The 25,930-nt window shown below is 35.7% G+C and overlaps 1 pseudogene; it reads left to right on the plus strand.

Moving 5' to 3' along the window:
* Positions 1–342: 342 nt before the first annotated feature.
* Positions 343–25,930, plus strand: LOC117022117 (zinc finger protein DZIP1-like; annotated as a pseudogene).

Consider the following 25,930-nt stretch of genomic DNA (forward strand, 5'->3'; position numbering starts at 1 on the left):
GTATTTTCGCTATGACTTTGCCCTTTCAATCTTTCCTATGAGCTCAAGAAACAGATATTAAGGAAAAAATGCCAAATTCTAGTATACTCTAAATTTCTCTTTCTTAACTGCCATATAAATACATCAATAGATAGCCAAACAAACTCTGGCTTTCTATGTTGTGATTGTATGTGTATTGAAAACAAGAAAATCTCTCATGTACTTTAAAAACTTGCTTCCCATATCAGTATGAAAATAAAAAATGTGCTGTCTCCACATGTGTAACTCTAGCGCTTATATGCTTTGTGCTATGCCACACTGCCTCTCATGATCTCGGGCAGAGCTGGGACAGAAAAATAGACCATGGGGCACTGGGTAAGTGAAAATACAGCTATGGGACTTCAAGTATCTGCATGCAATTTATAAACAGTATGGTAATCAGGTAACTGAAATACTGACCAGGTTCCCAGAGTAAGCCACTTCTATTCTCATTATTCAAAACCAAACTAACTGAACATCCCTTTCTGCACTTCTAAACATATGTTCTGGATGTTTCCAGAAAGGTTACAATTTTTAGTATAATTCAAAAATATCACAGAAAGAAAAAAGGGCCCAAGATCCCTATTTACCCTCATAATGGTCTAAACTGGGGACAGAGAATCTTCCAACTTATCAAAATCAACCTCTCAGCCTTCCACCTCCGACCCAACACCCACCACCTGCAAAAAAAAAAAAAAAAAAAAAAAAAAAGTCACAGTCTGGAAGTACATTTGAGAACTTTGTTGGAGAAAATGAAGACATTGTACATACATGGAGAATGGAAGCTTGCATTTCCATAGAATTACACTTATTCCATTTTTCTTGTTTCAGTAGAGGCAAAGTACTATATGCTCCTAATAAATACCTGCAAGTAATTTTTCCTTAAAACTTAACCATAATTCCTATTAACTGTGGAGTTATTAGTGTGGTGATGAACACCATGGATTTTGGAGTGAGCTGACACTCTTTCCAGATTCTTGCTCCATCACTGTGCTTGGTTTCCTCCTCTGTGTAGTACTGATAACAATGCCTCCTCCACTGGCATGTTTATTTCAATAACTCACTTACCAAATTACTTTTTATTATGTGCCAGGAAAAAAAATGAACAGACAAATGATCAGTTTCTGTCCATATAGAACTAGTCTAGTAATTTAGTACAAGGATTAAATTAATTTATATTCAGCATTTAATGTAATACCTGTCCCCTAGCAGGCTCTGATTAGTAATTACTAAAGTCATTTATTATGCTGCATGCCAATTTAGGTACCATACGCTCGACTTAGCTCTTCCTTTGCTATCTTTGTAATCCTCAAATTGAGCCTATATAACTGTTTCTATGGCTGTTTTACAGATTGGAAAACTGAAGTTCAGAGAAATTACTTCCCTAAAAGAGTCAGGTTTTGTTTAACACCATACAAGTATATAATGGAATTCATTTGACCTAAAAAGAAAGTACTAGCAACATGGGAAAACTAGATGAAATCCATATTTAGTTTCTCTTCAATAAATAAAATCTATTGCATTTATTTTCCTTATCTTCTCAATATTTAAGTGGACTTGTTTAACCTGTGATGGCTACCATTGTTTTACTCATAAATATATAATAATGATAATAATAAACACTAGCTGGTAATTTGATTAATCCTCATGAATACCTTATTATAAGACACAGTGAATAATCTGTATATTTTATGTGAATACTATGTATATGATTCACGAGGTCACTAGTGTCTTACCTGATGTACATGATTTAAAATGCAACAAAATGTGTAAACGTAAAACTGAAAATATTTGTATGCAATTTAAATATAACCATTAAACGAAATAGGATTTCCAAAGGAAAGCAGGCAATTCACAGGAAGATGAAAAAGAACAAACATGTGGTAAACAAATTCCTGTGGGGCCACCCAGAAACAATGGAACGCAGAGGGGAGTCCAACAAACAGGCTTTGCTAAAATTCTCATCCGCCAGACTTATTTCATATGTGCTAAGGTGAATATGCTAAGGTTCCCTTCCTAAAGCAAGTTTTCCTATATGAATTTCTTTAAGCAGGAAATGGGGACGGTCAAAGGTTCATATTGAGTCTTTGTTTCTTAAAAATAACCTGCTCAAAATCAATATCCCAAAAAGCATATTTTGGGGTTGCAAACTTTAGTCCCCCTCAATAAACATCCCAAGTGACATGAATCCTTAAATATAGCAAGACTTTTAAAGAGTGTGATTTTCAAGATGTAGTATGTTTTAGTGCCACTGTACTGGCAGGCTGTACCTAGCCAGTTAGCCAGAAAACCACTATCTTATAATAATATCAATCAAAATCACATATACATTTATTTTAATATGTTTCAATAATATAAACTAACAGAACACACTGTTGATTTCATGGATGTTATTGCTTAGACAATGTTAATTATTAGTCATATTTCAATTAAAAATAACACATTTAAATAGACACTTCATCTTCCTACCACCCAAACATGTCTTACTGCATCTGGTCCTGCATTTGGTTTTTCTTTGGGTTACTTCATGAAAAATGTCCCATTTGTTTTCAATGCCAACTCACTTCTTGTGCTCTGGGTCTCATTGAATTTAATTATATTTAATTATCTAAAAGATCAAACTTCTGAAATTATATCTACTGTTTCATCATTTGTCTCTCTACTTTTACCATCTAATCACAATACACACTTTATGGTTTCATAATCTGAAAAAACCAAAATCATCTTTTACTTAATTTAAGATTGCCAGATTTAGCAAATAACAATAGAGCAGTAAGTATGAGATATGCTAAATAAATAAAAGAAGTCCCATACTTATTCCCCAAAAAAGTGTTTATTGTTTATTTGAAATTCTAATATTACTTGGCATGCTCTATCTCCTAATATACCAACTCATATTAATAATGTGCAGTCTAAGCCCTGACAGATGAGTTTTCTCTTTTTTGTGATACTAGTGCTTTCCTTAAGCTTTGGTGGAGGAGGCATCCCTGTCAAGGACAGCCACCTCCAATAAACACAGTGCCAGCCATAGGACTCGATGAAGGGCCTGGCCGCCTACCCTCAAAGCCCCAGGCCCCATTGTTTTAGACATCTTGGATGATTTCTATAACTGACCACTGGGGCCACTTGTTTTTATTTCCTATTCCTGAGCTTTAAATTTCCGTTATGTTTTAAATTCACCAATAAAATGTGAGCCCAAGAAATCGTAGACCCCACCCTCAACCTCAATGAAAGTAGAACCCCAGGCCCACATGAACACTTGTTCTCCCTATCCCCCACTTCACTTGGTTCTTCCTTTCTGTGGCATGTAATTTCCAGGATTTGTAAGTAATGAACCTTTTTTTTTTTTTCCCCCAAAGTGTCCTAATGGTTATTGCTGAAAACCATCATACCGAAAACCACAAGGATTAGTCCACCCACAGCACTGGTTATCTATAGGCTGAGGCTGGCACACAACTTCTTGTAAAACCAAACAAGCAAACAAAAAAACAGGTATTTTATTGTTATCTCCATTCTTTCACCTCACCTTTTCTCTGCAAACCTCTCCAAACAGACCTCATTCTCAAACATTCCAATTAAACAACTTTTCTCAAGACCACCAATGATATGAATGTGGTCAAATTCAGTTGCCACCTTTCTGTTCACATTTTATTGATATGACATTTGTGCAGCATTCAAAACATGAGGTCACATTCTTCTCCATGACCCACTTTCTTGCCTAATTTTTATGAAGCCATACTCTTCAGTTTTTCATTTGTTTTACCCATTGTGGAGGAAGAAGGGGCCATATACTGAACCTGACAAGCTCAGGGGAAGCCAGCGTGGCCGGCCCTGTAAACTCAAAGACTAAAATTAACCACATAAGGTAGTCTGAACATAAACATTCCTAAGTGAAAGTGGGTCATGGTAGGTAGTTATATCCTGGGCCTGTAGCTTTCTTTTTTTTTTAAATTTATTTTTAATTTATTGGGGTGACAATTGTTAGTAAAATTACATAGATTTCAGGTGTGCAATTCTGTATCACATCATCCATAAATCACACTGTGTGTTCACCACCCAGAGTCAGCTCCCCTTCCATCACCATACATTTGATCCCCCTCACCCTCATCCCCCACCCCCCAACCCCTTTACCTTCTGGTAACCACCAAATTACGTTCCCCAGATTAATTTTCAAGCCCGTGGCCATCCTATGGTCACCGATTGCCCTCCAATCCCCTCACCCTCCCCCCCACCCCCCATCCCTCCCGCCCATCTAGCAACCCTCAGTTTTTCCTCATTGTCTCCCAAACTGTTTCTGATTAGTTCATTCACTTATTCTTTTCTTTAGAATCCGCAAATAAGTGAGATCATATGGTACTTATCTTTCTCTGTCTGACTTATTTCACTTAACATAATGTTCTCTAGATCCATCCATGTTGTTGCAAATGGTAAGATTTCTTTCTTCTTTATGGCTGCATAATACTCCATTGTATAAATGTACCACAGTTTCTTAATCCAGTCATCTACCGATGGGCATTTTGGTTGTTTCCATGTCTTAGCTATTGTGTATAGTGCTGCAATAAACATAGGAGTGCATAAAGATTTTTGAATTGAAGTTTTGGATTTCTCCGGATAGATACCTAGGAGTGGAATTACTGGATCATAAGGTAGTTCCATTTTCAGATTTTTGAGATACCTCCATACTGTTTTCCATAGCGGCTGCAATCAAAAGTCGATCTTTACCTTAAGCAAGTCTGTCTATTATCTTTTTGCATCTAAGATAACATACCCTTTGAATGTCAAAGTAATTCCCTTTTTCCAAGACTCCTCAGGGCACAACCCACCACATCAGAGCAAGAGAACACAGAAGCCCTCATTTTGTCTTGTTCCCCAAATACCATCTCTATGTGCTGTAAATGTTAATTATTAACTATCCTGCACCCACCAATGTAAAAAGAAAAAAAAAAAGTGTTACGTTTTGCTTTTTATCCAATCCCAGAGATTTCCCTGTTTTGCTTTCCCCTGGCACCTTAATCTACCACCAATGGATTTCATGTAACCCTCCTTACATCTCTTCCTTTGATTCTAATGTACAAAATAAGCTGCAAAACTGCCATTCTCTGAAGCATTTTCTTAATCTGTTGAGATTTTGCTTCTGGCAATTGTTGTCAGTTTGGCTCAAACAAACTCATTAAAATTCTCTACCTGTTCAGATGTTTCTTATGTCGACAATCATGTTATTAACTATGATTTTCTAGCTTCATTGCAGTTATCTTCTTGCTGTTCAGCCTCTGTTTTTTGGAAAGCACTCACATAGAACTTTGTTCTTGGGCTCCTTATATTTTCAATGAATAACAGTAACTTTTTAAGTGATTTTAACTGATTATTCAAACCTGTGGCACTTAATGTTATCTAGATGCCAGTGATTCCAAATGCTGAATTTCAAGCCCTAACTTTGCTTGGAATTTCAGACTCCAACACACTCATTTGTTTACTTGAATTATCCATGTAGGTGTTCATTAGGCAATACAAAATTAACAATATCAAAAAGAACTCCTGATACACCCCACCCCAAAAATACTTCTTTTCTAATCTTTCCCATCTTGTAAAAGGAACAACTAACTGCCCATCAAGTCACTCAATTCATATCTTTAAATACCTTTAAAAATATCTTCAAAAATCCTGTATTCCCTCTTTTCCTTACTTTATATCAAATTTATCTGGAAAAAAAAAAAACATAAGGACTTGAGCTCCAAACCTTTTTCTGAATTGTTCCACTTCAGTCCATTTTCATTCCTAAAATCCTACTTTCAGCCATATCATATCTCACTACTGTTCCATTCTCACATCTCTCCCTATTACAGTGAAATAGTGCAGGCTCAAATTAAGTGTAATCAATAACTCAAGTACTTTTTGTATTTGACAGGCTGAAAATCAGAAAATGTAAAGTTACGCAAAATATCTTTATAGGTATGTTCAATGTGGAAATTATTTACAAAGTTTAGATGTTTGTACCATTATTCGGAAAAGTACTTAACATTTACATTTGTTAGTCACCTTTGAGGTTATGAATAAATGCCCAAGTATAAAACGGCATTATTCTTGGATTCACAGCATTTGTAAGTTAATTGAAAGGTATACACTTTAATTTAAATTAAATATAAGTATAGGCAATAACCTAGCAAGAACAAACAAACATAGGGAAGTAAAAACAATTATTCATAAAGTGATAAAAGTGCTTAGAGCTGAGAGTACCACTTGGAATGGGTGTGACGAGGCGGTTGGGCCAAATCCCCGTATAGCCTCAAACAGGGCCAGAGAAGGGGTGTCACTTGTTTTCTACGTCTTTTCTTATTGTAAGTGCCTAAACATTCAAAATATATAAAACTTAAAACGAAACGTCAAGTTCCGACTTCATGGACAAAAAACAGAGTTAATTAGGAGTGACTAAATTCACAATAGTTATAAGGTGGAACGTACTGAATGCTTACTATATGCTACGTAACATGTTAAACTGTTTTTCTTGGATTACCTTGCCGCATCCTACCAATATTTTGAGATAGGAACTATTCGTGTGCCATTTTTACAGATGAGGAAAATGAAATTCAAAAGAGCTAAGCAGTTGGCTAAAGCACATCCAAACGCTAGATGGTGAAGTCAAGATTTGAGACCAGGTAGCCTTACTCCTAGGACTATCCTCACCCTTTAAACACTTTAAAGAGCTTGCCTTTCAATACCTTATGCATAGATACATTACAGAAAACTGGAAATGACACGCAAAAAAAAAAAAAAAAAAATCCTCACGTCAACTCTAGTGTGGCTTTAGGCAATGTTCCCAAACTGCGTTTCCTTGAGATTTTAATAAGCATACTAGGCCGAAGGTCTTGTGGTCAAATACATTTGTTAAGTAGCTGATCATTCCCTGCTCTTGGGTACTCAGATGGTATATGCCACATTTTGAAGAGCTCTTTTTTAAAAGCATTAAATAAATACAAGTGATTAAGTTTCTCAAGCCAGTAATATTAATCAGGAGAATTTTTTGTCTTTTAAACTGTGAATACAGAATTAGAAACAGACTCAAAAAAATGGGAATGGCATTCCAAAACAAATCAACAGAGCAAAACTGATAATAGTTTAGATAATAATAACAATACTGCCACAGACCTTTCTGTCCCAGGCCGAGCACTCTCCCTACCATAATCACTGGATCCCACTGATTTGACTTTCTAACTCTCACTCAAATCCATTTTCTTCTTTCCATGTCTACAACCGTTATTTTAGCTTAGATCCCAAGCATCTCTCCACTGGAAAACTTCAAAAGCCTTCTAAACGTTCCCCTTAACTCCAGTCTCATCACCTTTGAATTCACTCTCCCTAAAATAGCCAGAGCTTGACCTAAATTTTCAAATTCAGCTCACTTTTCTCACATGAAATCACTTGCATCTCAACATTGTCCTTGAGTTAAAGCTGAAACTTCCAAATGGGGCTCACCCACTTTACAAACTGGCATTAGCAAACCTTTTTACCACTCAAGGCTCCCATTTTAGCACCAGTAGCTCCAAGCATCTTGTTTCTGTTTTTTGTTTTTTTCATACCTAAGCTTATTTGTCTTTTAGTCAGCGTCTCTGCTCATATATTTTTCAAGCTGAAAACCCCACCATTATACATTTGCCTATTGTTTTTTCTTTAATAGTCATATTTAAATATCAACTCCTTCACAAATCTTTCCTGACTTGGTTTTGAAACCCTGACCTTTGACCTTCCAAACCAAAATTACTGACAAAGCCAGTTACCCTGGAGATTGTATCAACGTTTTACCACTCACTAGCTATACAACATAGCAATTTAATTAACCATGCTTGTTGTGCAACCTTTAACAATTTAGCTAATTATATCTGTGCCTTAGTTTTCCTTTTGTAGAATGTGAATATATCTGTATCTCTAGCATAGATTTACTATGAAAAATCAGGGTTACAATGAAAGTAAAGTGCAGTTATGTCTTTTCCTGGCCCTAAGTACACAATAAATACAAACTGCTATTATCATATATTATCATTATCATTTTATTGACATAATCTGCTTGGGTCCTCTATCACCAGATGTCTTTTCACTAAGAAACCTTTCTCTCTCTCGTCCTCTCTCCCTGTCCGTCTCTCCCTTTTTTCTCTTCCCATATTAGTTCAGCTTTTACTTAAACTAACAAAGTACTCAATAAATGTCTGTTTAACCAAATTGAATGAGAATATGCCCAAGCCTAAAAAAGCCAAAACCAACAGTGCTAGAAGTTAGAAGATTTCAGGAGATTAACTATGGACTTTTAAGTAAAATTTAATCCTATTGACGATTCAATGAAAACAGCTAAACTGCACTGATATCCATATGATTGCAGTACATTCAAAATTCATTTTTCGTGGCTGTATAGGTAGCAATCGTATGATACATTTCAGTTAAAATACACACCGACTTATTTGATATTCATATTAACCCAATAAGGTAGAAAGTTATTTCCTTTGGACACAGGACAAATGGAGCTCCTACTGGTTAAGGGACCTCTCAAGATTTAAAAAAAAAAAAAAAAAAAAAGCTAATAAATAACAGAGCTATAAATTTAACTTGATCTCTAAATCTCAGGTTCTTGTACCTTTGCAGACCACAACCACTACCCTAACCCCAATTGCTAATCAATCATATCCACATTTTTTCTCAGAATTTCAGTATGATAGATATATAATTTGAGAAATTCATGGTGGATAATACCCATACATTGCTAATTCTGTTATAATCAAGTTGATTCCATGATTACATTTCACAGTATTTGTCAGTGTGCATTTTCATACCTCAAATAAAAACACAATATGAAAAAATTGCCAATTTGTGCCTTACACACCCCAAAGAAAACCTGTACTTTGAATATTTATTGCCAATGCTGTGACTCATGCCAGCTCTAATGAGTATCTTCACAATTCCCAGATTACTAGTTATATCCTGAACACAAAAATAACTTCAAAATTATATTATTTCCTCACCCACCCTAGAACTACAAACATTCCTTACACGCAAAAATCAGACAGAAGAACAACAACAAAATATTAATCTTCATGTTTGTGAAGGGTTTAAAATTCATTCAGACTTTCCAGTTTTCCACCAGCTATTAAGTTACAAAGTATTCAAGACAGGAAATCCCTTAAAATATAAAGCAGATTCTCTACCAGATCAACCATGATTTATTGGATCCTAAACATGTGCTGCTTGATCTCCAGGCCAGTTGCTTCCAGAAGCCAAGGATCATGAAACCTGGAAGATAATCGTATGCGAAGATACGCGGTATTACTGCTCCAGGGAAACATGGCACAACCTCATTAAACAGTATAGGAATAGAGAACTTCACCAGGGGAATCCCCTGGGAACATATTAAAGTCTCCTTATCTCACAGATGTACGAGTTCATAGAAAGCTTAGAACATAATCCCCAAATCATTACAATATGTACAAAGTAAGGATTAGAGGCAGGTACTAGGCTAGGCTCTCCCTCTCACGGAGGAAGTCATGGTCTGCAGTTAGGTGTGGGCAAAAATGTGTTACCCAAACTTACTCCATGACATAGAGGGACCATTTTCAGTTCAAACATCTCTATACAATCATCAGTTATGTTTATTCATAAAGTCATTCAATGTATGATGGAGGAAGAGACTTGCTTGATGTTATATGTGTAGTAAATCAAATTTAGGGCCAGTGATACTTTCAGGATTTTGAGTCTTTTCATGTCAAGTTGTTCTTCGACGGAAGGACTTGAATTCCATCTGGTCTCTAACATAATACAAAGTAGCATTTTCAGATTTGGATGTTTCTACTTACTTACAAAATTTTAAACCTTTAAATTTTGAATAATTTTAGAATTCTTTTTCTCAAACGAGTTTTGCATACTTAGATAGTTGTAGTTTCCACTGACTAGGCACTTGTAGGACCTGGTCACTTTGATACAATGAGGCTTAGAAGATAAATTCTCAGCTATGTGTGCTTCATCACAAGACATCACTGGTAATAATGTCTTGAGTTTATGTCTTTGTTTTTGTTGTTTTGTGAGTTTATCTTTAACCTCCAAACTTTGAACCTACATGTTATGCACTGTATTATTCTGTGGTATATACTATATATCAGATGCATCATTGTGTTATCACTTAACATTCAAATAAAGCAGCTTCTACACTCCCAAAAATATGTTCGCATTTTCAACCAGATTTTCCAATAATTCTCTGTCATACTGATTTTTTATAAAATTAAGACATTGCCAATATTTTCTTACTAACAAATGAAATGTATCATTTTACCAGGTTGTTAAAAAAAATCAGTAGAGATGTTTTAATGTGTTAGTAAAAATGCAGTCATCTGCTGGCATAATGTCAAATATTAAACAAGGATTGTTAATATAATATGGATTTCATTATATCACTGTCTTTCTGTCACTTTAATGATTCATTAAGCAAAGAAAAAGTCACTAATTATTTGTTTCTTAATTTAGAATAATATTTAGGTGACAGCTTTCAGTTCTTGAAAATTTTTTACAGAGAAAAACTTTTAAAAGTTTTGTGGCCTATGAAAATAAGTACATTATTATTCCTTTATTTCTTGTTTCTTTTCTGCAACGTAATATTATAAGGTATGGTTAAAAGGAGAAAATTCAGCCATTTATTTTGCGTATCATCTATGACTTCCTGCTGCTACTACAGACATCTACATATTAGGGCTCCTCCAGAGAAACAGAAGCTTTAGATTCTATTGCTTTTCTTTCTCTGGAGGACCCCACTTACACATGTATATATATACACACAAACAGAGGGTGCCAAAAAATGTATACACATTTTAAGAAAGGAAAAAAAAATGTTTAAAATTGTAATACTCAATATAGACCAATGACCAAAGATGAATACCAGTCACGTTTGATTTCTGCAATTACAAAAGTTGCTCAAAGTGGTTACCATCAGCATAATTTTAATACAGTTTTTCCCTTTCTTAAAATGTGTATACTTTTTTTATACCCACACATATATAGCACTTATTATAAAATATTGGCTCAAATAATTATAAAGGCTGAGAAGTCACATGATCTGCTGTCTGTAAGCTGGAGACTCAGGAAGGCCAGTGGTTAGTTTGAAGGTCTGAGAGCCGCAGACCCAATGGTATAGACTCCAGATCGAGTCTGAAGGCCTGAAACCAACAGTGCTGAGGACAGAAGATCAATGTCTCAGCTGAACAGTCAGGCAAAGAGAAGGCAAACTTTCTCTTCTCCTTTTTGTCCTATTCAGGCCTGCAATGGATTGAAGGATTGGAAGTGATAATCCTCTTTGCTCAGCCTACTGATTCAAACGCTAATCTCTTCCTGAAGTACCCTCACAGACACATTCAGAAATAATGTTTAGCTAGAAATCTGGGCATCTTGTGATCCAGTCAAGTTGAGACACAAAATTATCACAATCTATACATTTATTTATTGAAATATAGTACAACTTTTATTGCAGAATTTGTAAATTAAACTGATATTTTTGGAGTCTGTGATTTAAAAAAATTATTCATTTAATATCAGCTTCTGTTTTATTATACTAATATATATTTAGGAGATAGATTTACTTATCATGGTATCATTGCAATAGTCATAATAGGTTGATTAAATACAGAGAAAAACTTTGACCCAGAATAGAACTAAACATGTGTCTTTGTATGTGAAAGTTTTTAGGATGGGTTTCAATCTAAGAATCTGAAAAGTGACTACCAAGAAACTTATAGTAATGGGTCTGCCTTTTGTTTCACAACAGTGCTGATGAATTTCCGTCTAGACACAGATCAAACACCTGATGGAGAAAAAAAAAGAGTTCAGTCTAATACGCAATTTCTATTGACTTCTTCGCTGAGGCTTTCTATAGGATGAACAGTATCTTCTCATACGTGTGTGTGTGTGTGTGTGTGTGTGTGTGTCTTTGTGTGTATACAGATCCCATTGCCACAGAGATCCACTCTGCTTTGCAATTGGTTATACAGACATATTTATAATAAACAATGTATAGAGGATTTGAAAATGATGGCCTAAAAACTAAGATTTCTTACTAGTAACAAATGGAACAAAATGAAACCCAGAAATTTATATTCTGCTTTTTTAATAGTGAAAAGAATTTTGGACATGGGACTTCAAATGAAACTAAAAATGTGAACTTCCTTCAGCTACAAATAACATTCAGCTTAACGATAGGTTATGGTTTTTGTGTGTATTGAACATATTTTAAATATCAACTTATGGTTGCTTGAATCTATCACTCCAATTTCCATAAACTTTTGCTGATTTTGCCAAAAAGTTTACTTTTAATCTACAGGTAAAATAACTATAAAATGATGATGTCTTTATTTTAGTAAGATTGCTATTATCTTGTGGTAGCATGCACCCAAACGTTATGTTTATATATCTCATTTACTCTTTATGACTTTTAAGATTTTTTAATATCTCTGTTAGAAAAAGGCAAGGATTATTATCCCTATTTTACAGATAAGAAAAATGAAGTAATACAGAGGTCCTATTAATTGTCTAAATTTTTTAACACTGTGGTTCTAGACGAAAAAACAAGTCTCTTCACTGAAAGATCTCTGTACACCCACTAAAGTAACAGTTCATATACAAATATATTTTAATGTAATCTTATCATTCTTTTCTCTGCACCTTGGACTGCTACGGAAAAATCATGTGGTGAAAACTTGGATAATGAGGCACTTTTGGCTAGAACTCTGAATTGTGAGTGAGGCAAAGACCTCCGTGTTGACGGAATTCTAAGTTTGTTCATCGTGGCTGAATCTAGCAGGACCCAGGAGGCCACTGTAGGAGGCTCCAGCGATGAGCCCTAAGCAGACAGATGAGTCCTGCAGATAATACTGTTGGAACGCCCGGCTCCCTTCTTAGATCCTAAGCGTTCTCTGAGCCTTGTTCTCCAGACTTCCAGTAAGCTTATGAGCCAGAATATTAAAATTCTAATAAACTGTGTATCAGCTTAAGAGAGGTTCATTTCTAAATTAGGCAACAAGATCTCGACACATGTACCAGGAGAGCACAAAACTGTCTACTTCAGTAGATTTTTAAGAAGCGTGCACTGAGGTCCAAGGTATCTCGGTTCCCGTTTGGGAATTTCCACTTAATATCGGTATAAAATCTTGCCAATTCATACACATTTCTCTGGCATCCCTTCTACCACAAAATTGAAAGCACTGGGTCAATGATCCCTCAGGTTCTTCCCGTATATAACATCCTATAATTTTATGATTTCTTTGGTTTGGAGACAGTGAGCCAGAGACAATGTGGTATAGAGGCAACAGGAATGGATTGAGTCTTATGAACAATTTAGCCCAACTCACAAGTCAGCTCTGTCTTACAAGATTAAAAGATTACGGTGTTCAACAACTACTCAACCTGCCTATTAAAGGACAGAATAAACTCCCTCTTGAGAGGTATTATACAGGCAGAAAATAGTTTTTTATACACAATGTTAGACATTCAAATAAAATTTATTATTCATATCACACACACACACAAAAACAAAAAACCCAGAAATTTGAAAATAAAAGCAGACCCAAGGTGACTCAGGATTAGGTTTAGAAAACATAGTTCTTTAAAATAACAGTAATAAATACAAGTATGTTCAAGAGAATAAATGAGGGCCGGCCCGGTCGCTCAGGCAGTTGGAGCTCAGTGCTCCTAACTCCAAAGGCTACCAGTCCGATTCCCACATGGGCCAGTGGGCTCTCAACCATAAGGTTGCCGGTTCAACTCCTCGACTCCCACAAGGGATGGTGGGCTGTGTCCCCTGCAACTAGCAACAGCAACTGGACCTGGAGCTGAGCTGCGCCCTCCACAACTAAGACTGAAAGGACAACAACTTGAAGCTGAACGGCACCCTGCACAACTAAGATTGAAAGGACAACAACTTGACTTGGAAAAAAAATCCTGGAAGTACACACTGTTCCCCAATAAAGTGCTGGTCCCCTTCCCCAATAAAATATAACCAAAAGAAAGAGAGAGAGAATAAATGACAAGATGGAAATTTCATTAATTGGATTTCTTTATTAAGTATATGCATTAAATGAAATATCTAAAAGGAAAATAAGTCTATAATTGAAAATAACTCAATGGGTTTAGCTGCAGGTCTGACACAACAGAAGAAAATGTGGCAAACAGGTCAGTAGAAAATATATAGGCTAAATATTAAAGGGGTGGATAGTGTAACAAACATTTGGGACAAAGTAAAAAGGCCTAAACCATATTCAAATTGATTCTCAGAAAAGAATGCTGAGAGAGACTAGGGAAGAAGCGATAGATGAGAAGAATTTCTGAAAACACACACACACACACACACACACACACACACACAACCTTTACAAAAAGAATCTTGCTACTTGGTATTTACCTAAATTATTTAAAAACTTATGTCTACACAAAAATCTGCACTCACATGCTAATAGCAGCTTTACTCATAGCCGCCTAAACTTGGAAGCAACCAAGATATCTTCCAGTGAATAAAGAATAAATAAACTGTGATATATCCGGACAATAGAATATTATTTAGAATGAAAAGTAAATAAGGTATCAAGATATGAAAAGGCATACAGGACTCTTAAATTCATATTGTTAAGTGAAAGAAGCCAATCTTAAAAGGCTGCTTAATGTATGATTTCTATTATATCACATTCTGAAAAAGGTAAAACTAGTGAAAAGGTAGTGGTGGCAGCAGCTAGGGTGCCAGGAGAGAGGCTGGGAAGAACAGGTGGAGCACAAATGATTTGTAGGGCAGTGAAACTATTCTGTGTATCACTATAATGGTTGATATATGTCACTATACAGTATTTTTTTTAAAAAGAGGAAATGACTTCTCAGTAGAAACAACGAAATCCAGAAGACAATTGCATGATATTTATAATATGCTCAGAAAAAACATTTCCAAGCTAGAATTTTTTCTAGGGAAAATATTACATAGAATGATGACAAAACAAAGGTAATTCTAAATGAATTTAAAAAAACAAAAATCAAAACAAAAAAAATGTAATTTGTCACCAGCAGATCTGCTCTAACAGAAGTATTTAAAGATCACTTCAGGCAGAAGTAAAATGACTTTAGGTAGAAACATGAAAATGTAGGAAAGAATAAAGTAAAAAATAAAAACCATGGTCTTATATTAAGTCTTGCTCCAAAAGACGCATTAGGGCTTATGTTCAGGGGATGTCATCCCCTAGAAAAATCATGCTAGGGCTTATTTTCCAGCTAGGTCTTATTTTGAGGGAAACATGGTAGTAGCATTTCTGACATTCTTTCTCCTAGTTTCTTCATATCTTTTTGCATTATTGAGATTACCAACATTCAGTGATTCTTTAGACTCTTTCTCCCTAATTACAGTTGCTCTTTCTTTTTAATATCAAAGCTTTTTAATTTTTTTTAATTTTATTAAATTTGTTGGGGTGATACTGGTTAATAAAATTATATAGGTTTCAAGTGAACAATTCTATAATACATCACCTGTATATTGAATTATGCATTCACCACCCAAATAAAATCTCCTTCCATCACCATATATTTGATCCCTTTTACCCTTTTCCACCACCCTCCTCCTCCCTTACCCTCTGGTAACCACCATACTGTTGTCTATGTCTATGAGTTTCTGTTTATCTCTTTATCTTGTTCACTTGTTGTTTTCAGTTTTATATACCACATATGGGTGAAATCATATGGTTCTCCACTTTTTCCATTTGACTTATTTCACTTAGCATGATATTCTCAAAATCCATCCATGTTGTTACAAATGGCATTATTTCATGTTTTTTTATGGCTGAGTAACATTCCATTGTATATATGTACCTCACCTTATTTATACAATCATCTATCAAAGAACACTGCAGTTGTTTGCATAACGTGGCCACCATGAATAATGCTGAAATGATCATAAGGGTACATATATCTTTATGAATAAATGTTTTCAAATTTTTCAGATAGATACTCAGAAGAGGGATTGCTCAATCATATTAGATTGCTGACACCCGTTAGAATGGTTAGTATCAACATGACAAGTAATAACAACTGTTGGAGAAGTTGTGGAGAAAAAGTAAACCTCATATACTGTTGGTGGGAATGTAAATTGGTATAGCTACTATGAAGAACAGTATGAAGGTTCCTCAAAAAATAAAATATAGAATCACCATATGACGGCTTTTGAAAACTTCTATTACTTCTTATTAAATCACTCACATTTAATAATGTATACAGAATCACCTTAATACTTTTACTTTTTGGTACCTCAGACTTAATGATATACAATCGTTTGATAGTCCCTTTGGCAGAGATGTTACTATTCTGATTTAGAACTATTTTGAACTAGCTTTCTTCGTTTAGCATTTACGTGATCTAAGTCCTTATGTAGCTTATTGTATTTTTCTTCATTATTTATTCTTCCTTCCACATTAATGTCATCAGTTGAAATTTCTGCTTTTACAAACTCCTGTTCTTTGTTTTAAAAATTCCAATTCAACCTTAGACTTATTTATAACTCCTACACCCTAAGCATTGTTTTACAACTATCTGAAAAACTTTATTTAAGAATAATTTTACACCCTGCTTGGAAACTAAAAATTATAGTACTAAATTTTAGACAATATGAGATGATTGGAACTTAGAAAAAAATCTGTTTTGACTACACATTTCCAACACCCTTAATTTATGAGTAAGAAAACTGAACCCCAGAGAAATGAAGCTATTTGCCTGCCCCGAGTCCTACATATTTTAGTGTCAAAGTCATAATCAGAATTTGGGTCTTATGGAACCAGGCTGGCGCTATTTTTATAACACGTTATTGCTCACAATAGCCCATTGGTTGAACCCTTCTAAAAACATTGATAGTTTCTCATCAACTGATCATAATCAAAGTAAAATTTATAACTTGATGAAGCAGAATACTCTAGAATGCAGTATTATAGCTGGAATAAGTTAATTATGTGTGAGTGTAAATACATGAGTGTGTACAAAAATATATACTACATACTATATATATAGCACATATGTATATATGTATATAGTATAGTATTATATATGGTATATTTATTATATAGGAATTCACTAAAAACATCTTGTTTTGCCATCATTATCTAGTTTCTTCCTTATCAAACATAATTAAACAAAAACAATCCAAGTCTGTTATTTTTTTTATGAATAAGGATCTTGTAGGTAATGAAGATATAAATAAACACAAATTATCAAGACAGGAGTCCTTTAGTAGAAGAATCAGGCTGAATTTTTACTAATTCTAGGAATGTGAACAGAATGTTTGATAGTTACCCCATTGTGCCCCTCCGCCCAAAAAAGATTTATTGTTCGAGCTATAAAGCACAGGACAAATCCAGGTAATGGACTTGTTCATATTTGAGTCAATGTTATTTTTATGTCTGATCTGGTGGATGATGAAGGGGCAGCAATCTACTCTAACACTGGTTCTATTTTTAAACCAAATGTTAGAAAACATACCTAAGCTAAAATTCAGTATGGCTTGAACATAATCTATGAGGCAAAAGATGGTGGAAGGTGAAGATGTATAGATAGACAGGAATATGAAGTAATTATAAGGATGCTGAATTGTATCCCGAATAAAAATGTTAGGTATTGAAGGATTTTATGCCAGGAAGCAACATCATCCTTTTACTATCCTATGAAAATGGAAATCTTTGCAGTCAGTCTTTCTAACACAGTTCTGATCACACCAGTGTTTTATTTAAAGTCTTCAGTGGATCCTCATCATCTCCAACAGCAATTTAATTTTTTTATTCATTTATTATCTCCTAGCCCTTTGATTTAGATATTGTATCTGGACAGTTTGGAATTCCACAAACAGAATACCTATTTCCAGATCCATCACTATGACCCTATGATCTTTTTCGTAGAATGTGCCATTGCCCCATTCTCCATTCCTACTTCCTCTTACCTCTAGTCCACATCCCCAAATTCTCACAAACCTTAAATTGGTAAATTTCCTCTAATCATACTGAGTCAAGAACAATTGCACACATTTCCAGTGTCAATTCTAAATATGTCTGCCCCTCTTTCCTTTAGGACCCCTCGGACTTTGCAATTAAATCTCATAGTTACTTCCTTGACTATAGCATGTGTTCAAATATTTTTCCTTCACTGAATTGGAACAGCTGTGACTTACACATCTTTGTAACCTTGGCATATCCCATATAGTTGGTATTCAATAAATGTTTGTTGTATAAATGAAGGAATAAATTAATTCATTGTGAGGTAGAGAAAGATTAATGAAGACTAGAGAGACCTCATGGGTCTATCAGTAGAAATTCTTTGTGAAAACTGAAGGCACAGAGAATCTGAATAATATGAGAGATGTCAGGATAGGTTACGTCAATAGTAACTCAGATGAAATTCTCTATTCCTATGTACTGATTTTATACTGAAATTTAATCTTGCTCCACCGGAGTTGGAAATTTGGGTGGGGGCAGGCAGGCAGAGATTTTAACAGAGGTTTCTGGTTTACATCCATTTAACTATGAATATTGCCTGGTTAGCAACATAAAAATACACTTAAAACATGGTAGCAATTGCAAAATATTTCATAATACTACTACCAGTCACTTGATTTAAGGCAGCTTGAGTTAAGTGGAGATAAATTACATAATAAGATCTTTTAACTCGATAGAGAATTTAAATTATTATCATGTTTCTATTATATATGCACTTACTCTTTCTGAGCTCGTGAGGTAATGAGTACCTTATGTTGGACAGACTTTGTAATAGTATTGGCTTGGGATTTTTAAACAATTCTGTCATATTCATTTCATAGCATATTAGACCAAGATGCCAGTAAATTTTATAAAATAATGAGGTGCCTATACTTCTTTCTTGCAAAACCTTTGTGCAATAATGAATGTAACCTTGACCAAAAAGAGATCTGGTATTTGCCCTCTAATTCTGGGAGGTAATTTAGAATGTCATGCCCAATAGTAGTGTCTTTGTTGAGGGTTGGGGCTGGTTATGCTAGACAGACCAACAATATGATTTACGGTGGGGGCCTTGGGGTCATGCAGTACCATCAGCTGACCTGGAAACTGAGATCAACTAAATAGCCAATCAATCAAACAAACATGTACACACAATGGAGCCCCAATAAAAACTCTTATGACTCAATTGAATTTCTCTCTTTGGCTATACTACATGCCTATGGTCACACACTGATGTGACAAGAATACTGCATTCAGGGCTCCATGGAGAAAAATGGTAGCTCCACACTTGTTTACCTGCCCTCTGCTCTATGTACTTCTACCCTGACTAACTTTAATCCATATCCTTTCCTGTAATAAACCATACTGATAAATATAACAGCTTTCATGAATTCTGTGAGTCTTTCTAGTGAATTACTGAAACTAACAGTGGTTTTGGTAATCCCCCACAAAACTGCAATTGGTGACATAAGAGCAATCTTGCATGGACTGTTCCCGCAAACCACATAATTGTCTAAATCTTTTGTAACTTCCAAATACTTCCTTCCCCACTGTTTATTCTGGGTCTCCATCTATTACTTCTTGCTTTAGTCTTTAATATATCCTACAGTGCTAAATGTAAATCAACCAATTTTATTTAGCAGAAATGAAAAAGAAAACTTATTATTTCTTTATGTAGCTTTGTTCGAATATGCTATAATACAACTCATATGTTTTAGTGACCAGTTGTATGGTTTACCAATATTTGGTTATATATAATTTTCTTGCTGATCTGAGTTATTTAAGCCTTGAATATTTAAGTGAACATCACTAACAGTGGTGAAATTTTTTTGTTTGTTTATTTAACTCTTAGATTCTAAAATACCTCATGTATAACATTTCTGTGGCCAGAATTATAATATAAACCAAACAAGTCCTCCTTCTGTGCAGAAGACACATGAATAATAATTTCAAGATACCAATTGCACAAGTTCAGAACTCTTGCCATGTTCCTTATTTACAGTACACAAATTATAATTAAATACAGGCAAATTTACTTTCTCAGTATCTTTTAGTTCAGCCCAAGTTTTCCATCTCTACCAAAGCCATCCAAATCCAAGCATCTATCATCTCACTTTGCCATAGCTTTAAAGAATTTCCTGATGAGCACTTTCTAAGACAGAAATGTTGAACTAACTGTGCAGTGAATAGCCTAAAATCCATCTCTCAGTCTCTACATTTAAGACTTTAGTATATTTACTTTACACTTGTCATATTTCAATGTATTCTCAAGAAAATATTGACACAGATATTATTAGCCACATTTTAGAAAAGAGTAAAGTAGTATCTCAAAGAGGTTAACCAACTGCCTCCAGTTCACTGAAAAAAAGTAAATCCAAAAGGAGGCAAAAATTGCTTATTTGACCTGCAGTATTTTTTGTTCAATGCATGTGTGTCTACCACAAAAAGAAGTAATCTTCAGGTTTGCATCCTAAGACGTCAGGTACCCAAGAATGCTGTCAAAATTTTGACTCTATAGTCATGTATGAATTTGATAAAGATTTCCTCAAAATAGATTTCAGTGTATTCTCTATAAGCTGAAGATAAGCTCTAAATGGGAAGCACTATGATCAAATTATGAAAAAGCCAAAAGACAGTCACTATCATTAACAAGCCACCTTAATAGATTCTGAAAAACTGAGTTGCAGGTGCGTAAGCACTTGCCTACGATTTCCCAATAGGTCGGGTGCAGAGTCTGGACCTTATTATATAGGGCAGTTTGACATCTAAACATTTTGCACCTAATCACATCTTTATGTAGTTTCTAAAAGGAATGGAGTCAACAGGATAAAAATTTAAATTAAAACATTGTTGTCCAAGACACTCATTTTTATTCATGTGGTCTTATAACTCACTTGTTAGTAAGAAGTGAATATATAATTGAAACCTAAGATAGCCCTCACTTTAAATGTTATAGTCAATTAATAAATCTCTCACTGCAAGCTCTTTTATGGAACATAGGTCATCCCTTTTAGCTACAAAAATGAAGCACAAAGACCATCCTGATATAAACAGAGGGAATCCATAGAGTGGTAAACAGTTGAGTTTCCTGGAATGTATCCCTCATGTACATAAGGTTGTAAATGTCAAATAAATTAGAGAAATAGTTTAAAGAAAGTTACATCAATTACAAATTTGAAAGTATTCACACATTTGTGAGAATTGCAGTGATTCTAAAAGTAGTAAAAAGACTTCTCCATAATAATATAATTTAATTTTCCACACAGAATTTGAGAACTTGATGGAAACAATGAAATTGTGCGATTAAATGCACATATTCTAACAATGAAGAAACTAAGAGTTAGGGAGATTACTTAGGTGATTTTTAGCAAGACTCAAATACAGACCTAAGATGAGACTCTACAAAAAAACTGTCAGACTTTTTTTTTCACCATATCAAACGATTTCCCTTCATTTTACAATAAAATATTTCCCCTCAAATTAATCAGATAGAAATGTCTTTCAAAGTCTAGTCTAAAGGCCATGTAAATAAGAAGGACCTCAGCCAGCTTATTGAAAATAAAGAAATGCAGTCTTTGTCTGTGACATACTAAATCAGAAAGTCTGAAATTACTACCATAATAAGCATTTCTGTAAACTTTTCTTGGTTAAAATTTGAGAACTACTGCTTTTTGAAATATAGATCATTTCCTTGTTTATTCATTTTGACGCAATAAAAAGATCCATGTTTGAGTTCACTTTATTTCCTCAGTGATTCTGCAACTATACCAAATTTCCTTTCACAATTTCAAATGGAAATCAGTTTGAGTATTCATTGATTTTTTTAAAGATTTTTTAAAGACAACTATTCTGAAATTCTTAGTAAATCTGTCGTATTTGAATGTATACTAAATGCACTTAATTAGGGCATCCTATGAGTTATAACCACATTTTTCAAACAATGTAAAAACGATTTTAACATTTGTGCTTTCTTATTGTTAAACATAATATTGAAAATCATAATTGCTTTTTTTTCCCTAAAGTTACAATTTCTTTAAGGGTAATTTGGTATAAGAGGAATCTGATTCCTGGTTAAAAACCTACATGTGATTTTTGAGTCCTGACCATAAGCAATTACAAAGTCCTTAACCTCACAGTAGGCTTGGGGCACAGTGAAAGCGCTACAGTCTCTAAAGGAAACAGGCCCCCCTGGCCTGTCGCACATATTTGCATTTCTAGCCCAGGTGCCTTCATTTCTAGGTCTCTTTACCTGAAGCTATAGGCAAATGTCTTGGCAACTCCTAAGGTCTCCTTATGAGGAGAAAGGAGAAACCGTAGACTTTCTCCCATTCTGACCCAGTACCCAGTACTTTTCTACTCCTACCTCTTCCTCCTGTCCACTCCCCATTGTCCATAAAACTGAAGCAGCCTTTTGTGCAAGGCTCCCTTAAATATAAGATGATCCCCACATTTGCATCGATCTACCTAACGTTTTACCTATGTGCTATTCATTAAGGAAAAATGGAGTCAGTGTTTCTTCTGTTGTTTTTCGTAACTTGCTCATACCATCGAAGTAAGTGATGAAAGGCCCGATCCTTTCATTTATGGCTTGTTGTTTTCACTGGCCATCCTGACACCTGGCAACTCAGCTCTCTCTCCCTGTTCAGCTGAGCTCCTGACAATATAGAGTCATATTCTTCTCCTGTTAAAGAGATGATCCTTTTTGGTTTTGGTCATAACAAGTACCAATTATTTGGTTTTGATTCTGGAACATTGATTTTTCTACTGCCCTCAGCACTCCTGGTTCTCAGACCTTCAAACCCAGACTGGATTCCACAGCATTGTCTCTTTGCTCTCAGGCCTTTAAACTCTATCATAGTCCTCAGTTTGCAGTGGGCAGATGGTGGGACTTCTGAGTGAGTGAGCCAATACCTTATAATAAAGGTCTCTAGATAGATAGATAGATGATAGATAGAGAGAGAGAGAGAAAGAGAGCTAGAAAATGTCTCCTATTAGTTCTGTTTCTCTGGAAACCCTAACATACACCCTTTAGAGACAATTTGCCATGGACCTTTTCCTAATACTATTTAGCACATCTAAGAACTACACATAAAACACTGACATTAGACATTTGCTTTCTGACACTTACTGGTTTCAGCTCCAACATATAAAGAGCTTAAAAACTGTTATCATTATCTATTATGAGCTGAATTATGTGTGCTCAAAATTCATATGTTGAAATTCTAACTCCCAGTACCTCAAAATGTAACTACATTTGGAGATGATGTAACTAAGTTAAAATATTAGGGTGGGCTCTAATCCAGTATGACTGGCTAGCGTCCTTATAAGAAGAGGAGGTTACAGACACATGCAGAGGGACGACCATGTGAAGACACAGGGAAAAGACAGAAGATGGCCATGTATTATCTAAGGAGAGGTCTCCAAAGAAACTAACCCCACTGACACCTGGATTTCAGATTTCTAGACTCCAGAACTGTGAGAAAACAAATTTCTGTTGTTTAAGCCACCCAGTCTGTGGTACTTTGTTATGGCAGCCCTAGTAAATAAATACACCATCCTTACAATACGAGAAAGCTGAATTCCAGCCACGGCTGGAGAACGTGGGTTGGTGGAGTCTGAGCACCATCAATGTGGACAAGGTGGCAGGAGCGTGGACATGCTCATGCTGCAGGAGAACATCACGAACGTCACCTTGTGCCAGGTGGAGGATGAGAAGTGCCCGCACTGCCAGTCGGGGGTGGGCCTAGCGCTTCTGACGCTCGTCTGCTTGGCAACAGCTCACCGTCCACTACCAGCTGTGCTCACTGGAGGCCCTCACCTCGCAGCCGCACAACCTGGAGGAGGAGCGGCTGTGGCTGAGCCAGGCGAACTATGAGCAGAGGCAGAAGCTATTGACTTAGCAGGCTGGGACAGCAAGTTACTCAAGGAAGAGTGTAAATGCAGGAAAAAGATGACCTCCACCCCGCAGATGGATGATAGTGGGGGAAATCAGCTATTACCAAGGCCATTTTTGTGACAAGGCCTTTAGGAACCAAGCTTTTCTACAGAGTCATATTCAGTGCCACTGCCCTGAAGATTCTCACCTTGAGTATAAGAAAAAGGCACAGACTGATAAGCTTCAGAAGGAGATGACATGTTGTAGGAGCCACTGCAGCTTCCCAAGCATCAGTTAGAGGCTGCACTGCACGCCCATGCAAGCAGAGTCTCTGAGGAATGTGAAATGCAGATAACAAAAGAGGAAAATTTCTGAAGTTAGTTGATAAATGGAAGGAACAAGAAAAGGAGAAACTACTTGATAAAATGGGAAAAGTCAGGGAAATGTTTATGAAGGAGTTTAAAGAATTACATAACTTCCAAGAATTCAGCATTAGACTATCAATTGTCAGAAATCCAGAAGGCAGATCAAATGTAACACAGGCACATTAAAAATTGCACAGGAGTTTAAAGAACAATATCCTCAGTATCCCCAGGATTTCCAAAAGGGTGATACAATTCCTGACAATGAGGAAAGCAAGTGGACAGCTTGAGTTCCACCTCTATCGAGAACACAAAAAAGAGAAGGGTAGGCTCTTATCACATATAGAGAAACTTTGAACCTCAATGATAGATGGTCTAAATGCAAGTCATGTTTTCTATAAGAAAAGGATAGAAGAGCTAAGGCAGAGACTATAGGAACAGAATGAACTGATTATCACTCAGAGACAACAGACTACAGAGTTTACCAGTAAGCCATTAAACAGTGTCATTGAACCGAAACGGAATCCTTTAACTTGGCCAACTTTTCGATCTAAGATACCTGCCCTGGCTGTACTGTGAATGCCCCAGCCCCACAGGCTTTGGGTGCTAAGTCAAGTCTAACAATGGAAAGGAAGGGAAAATGAACACGGAAGGGAAAATGAACAGAATTTAGTAACAACAAGATCCATTAAAGGAAAGCTTTGAAGAATAACCCTTCTCTCACTAAGGAAATAAGAACAGTCCTGGAGCAGAGTTGGGTGGAAAAATTGGAAATCTTGGGGATTAATGCAGTATTCAAAGTGATCAACTGAATTCAGTGCTGAGAACCAAGGAATCCACAAGACATGATCAAGAAAGAGAAATAAATACCCAACATTCAGCAAATTCAAGAATTCCTTGAACATCACCACAACCACAAAATTGAGGGGAGAACATTACTGTCTTCAGGTAGGTACAGTGCTTCTCAAGTGGATACCCTTTCAACTGGAGAAATACCCAAGGCAGTACAACTTCTCCCAAAGCAGACACTGATTTTACTGACAGCACATCTGTTGAACAAATTAAGAAAAAATATCATAGAAGATCATTTTCCCAGAAAGCCTTCAACTATTACGACCTATCTCTTTAGTTCAGAGGAAGTGTCAGACAATGAGGATCTCATCCAGGCATGTGCATCCCCAGACTTACTTCCTGTGGAGTCATCTAAAGGCAAGGGTAGCTTTGGCAGGAACACCGTCAAAAGTGACACTGACTGGACTGAGGGAAGTAAAACTGAAGAATCCGGTATTTCTCCCAAGCCCACAGGAATTGCCATTAAAACATTAACTGAAAAAATTGGAAAGACAGTTTCCAATTACAGAAAAGTGAACAAGCCGGTGAATGGGATAAATGTTGCTGAGGCATTCCTCAAAAGAGAATTAAAAGAAGAACTAAAGTGACGATGAGTGGACCATATAATCATTAGAGGAAGAAAATTATTTGGGGGAAAAAAAACTGGGAAAGAACAGAAAGAATATCCACCTGTGGAAAAAAATGAATCTAATTCTACTCAAGTGCCAAGTGCCTGGGGTACATCAAATCTTCAAGGGCCAAAAGGAAGACATCAAGATGCATCAAGCACACTGAAAAGCAGCTTAGTAACTGTGACTAATGGGAATGACTCTTTTGATGTATAA

This window comes from Rhinolophus ferrumequinum, chromosome 5, assembly GCF_004115265.2.
Source record: "Rhinolophus ferrumequinum isolate MPI-CBG mRhiFer1 chromosome 5, mRhiFer1_v1.p, whole genome shotgun sequence".
Taxonomy (NCBI): Eukaryota; Metazoa; Chordata; class Mammalia; order Chiroptera; family Rhinolophidae; genus Rhinolophus; species Rhinolophus ferrumequinum.